Source organism: Elephantulus edwardii, unplaced genomic scaffold (assembly GCF_000299155.1).
Source record: "Elephantulus edwardii isolate Elephantulus edwardi_28Jun2011 unplaced genomic scaffold, EleEdw1.0 scaffold00432, whole genome shotgun sequence".
Taxonomy (NCBI): domain Eukaryota; kingdom Metazoa; phylum Chordata; class Mammalia; order Macroscelidea; family Macroscelididae; genus Elephantulus; species Elephantulus edwardii.
The window spans coordinates 934,631-937,218 of record NW_006400182.1 but is presented as its reverse complement, the minus strand read 5'-3'; the positions used below and the strand labels follow the sequence as shown (position 1 = coordinate 937,218).

Sequence of the window (2,588 nt, the reverse complement as noted above, 5' to 3'; positions counted from 1 at the left end):
TGTCAGAGACAATGAAGTTGGCTTAAGACAGAGCTGGGCTTATAGCGTTGTGTATATGGTCACCATGAGTTGCAAGCAACTCAACAGCACATAACTGAACTGTCAAAGATCGGCCACATTCCTTTTTGATCAGAGATGGCCTAGGTAATACTGGTTCCCCAAATCCTTTCTTTTTAAGGAGGTGCCTTTGAGCCATTTTAAGACTCTTTTCATAAACCTCCAGCTGGCAGAGAACGACTCTGATATACTGGTTAGGATCTACTCCAGCAGGGCAGGATGGAATACCCCTGAAGTACAGTACCCCCAGTGCCCTGGAAACTGCTGGCATCTGCTGGAGTAGGCAGACAGTGCCTAGATGTATCCCCCCTACCCTCAGCAGTCTGAAAAAAAGCACAGCCCCTTCCAGTACTTTTGTGGCGCTTCCCACATCGTATGTGCTCAGCCAAGTGGCCAGTACATGTGTCAAAACATTTAATGTTCTTGTTCTCTAAGAATGGCTGGTTTGATTGGTCCCCACTTCCTGAACTGTCAAAGACCGGCTCCTCTTCAGTCTATTCAATGTGGTTCCAAGGCTCCTCTCTTTCCTCAGCCTGATTTCCCTGACTGATAATGTGAACCTTTAAACAGTGATGGAGGTACCAGCTGCCATATGCCTTCAGTGATCCCAAAGTCTCGTTTTCTCTTGGTGGGACTGTGGCATTGGTCCAATGACAAGAGGTTGAGAGCTGGTAGCAGAGGCATCAGGAGGCCGGCAACTATTCAGGCTTTCAGCAATGGCTTTCCTCAAGAGTTCCTCTTCTTCCTCTTGGCTGTTCACTTCCCTGGTTCCTGCTCACTCATTTTGAGCGCGAGAGCAAATTGTTCTTCTTCTATCATCTGTGCAATATTTTTCTTTTAGGCAAACTCTTTTCTCTATTTGGCTGTTCTGTCGTCATTTTTTGCAGTCCATTCTCCCCCTCTGGCTCCTCTCCATCACTATCCGAAATCACAATGAATACACCATCAAATTTATGCATTCTCCTCAAACTGATAGAAGTGCTAGTTTCTTCATCTCTCTTCTCAAAGTTCTGAGATTCAGAAGCTTCCTTTACTTTTTTCTTTCTGCATTGCATCCTTTTTTCGGCCGGCCCGCGCCACCATGCTGAGCCCCTCCTCAGGGACGCTGGGAGTCGCCAGTGGCCACAGCACGTCAGGAGCGGAGAGCAAATACCTTTTTTAAGAACCACAAATGGTGATTTCATACACGGGAATCACCACATGGACTGCACAGAAATCAGACTGAATACATCTGTGAAAGGAATCACTGGAGAAGTTCAGTACCAGCAGTCAAAACTAGGCCAGGGGTGGACAGTGGGTCAGATAATCAATTACTCATGTGCAAGTTCAAACTGAGGTGAAAGAAATGAAAACAAATTTACAAGAACCAGAATATGATCTTGAATCTATACCACCTGAATTTCAAAATCATCTTAAGAATAAGTTTGAAGCACTGAACACCAGTGATCGAAGACTCATCCATGAAGAGAGCAAAAGATTATTACAGAGACAGAAGAGAAAGAAAATTCAAAATGGATGTCAGAAGAGACTCTGACAATTGCAACAGAGCATCAAGAAGCCAAAACAAAGGGAAAACATGCTGAAGTAAAAGAGCTGAACAGAAGATTTCAAAGGGCAGCTTGAGAGAGCAAAGCAAAATATTAGAATGGAATGTGCAGAGAGAGCTAGAATTGGAGAATAAAAAAGGAAGAACTCCCTCTGCATTTCTCAAGCTGAGAGAATGGGAAAATAAATTTGAATCTCAAATCACAATACTGAGAGATGCTATGGGCATTATGTTGAAAGACTCAGGAAGCATCAAAATATATGGGTGCAATATACAAAGTCACTGTACCAAAAAGAACTGACACTGAAAAATTTTAGCAAGTACCATATGAGCAGGAGCCAATGGTAAGAAGGAGGAAGGTGAAGCGGCAATGAAAGAACTGACAAAAAATAAGGTCCAGGAAATTGATGGGATACCAACTGACTTGTTTCAATTAGCAGATGCAGCCCTGGATGCACTCTACAGTCTATGCCAGGAAATTTGGAGGACAGCTGTCTGGCCAATGGATTGGAAGAGGTACATATTTGTTTCCATTCCCAAGAAAGGTGATTCAACAGAACATGGAAACTATCATTAATATCACAACAAGCAAAAATACTTATAAAGATAATTAAAAAATGGCTAGAACAGTACAATGATAGGGAACTGCCAGAAGTTCAAGCAAGATTTAGAAGAAGCCATGGCACCAGGGATATCATTGCTGATGTCAGATGGACCCTGTAAAGAATACCAGAAGAAAGTATATTTATGCTTTATTAACTATGCAAAAACATTTGACTCTGGATCATAACAAATTATGGCTACTGTTGAGAAGAATGGGCGTCCCAGAGCACTTAACTGTGCTCATGCCCTATTCCTAGGCCAAGAGGCAGTTGTGCGAAGAGAGCCAAGGGAACACTGTTGTTACCATTGTGTACCGTCCTGTCAGAACCTACCCTAGCTGACCCTCCAGTGGGTTTTCATAGGATGCAAGTTTCAAATTGCA

The 2,588-nt window shown here is 43.1% G+C and overlaps 1 pseudogene; it reads right to left on the bottom strand.

The window, feature by feature from the left end:
* Positions 1-1,112, bottom strand: part of LOC102848940 — a 41,866-nt pseudogene extending 40,754 nt beyond the window's left edge.
* Between the last annotated feature and the right edge of the window lie 1,476 nt (positions 1,113-2,588).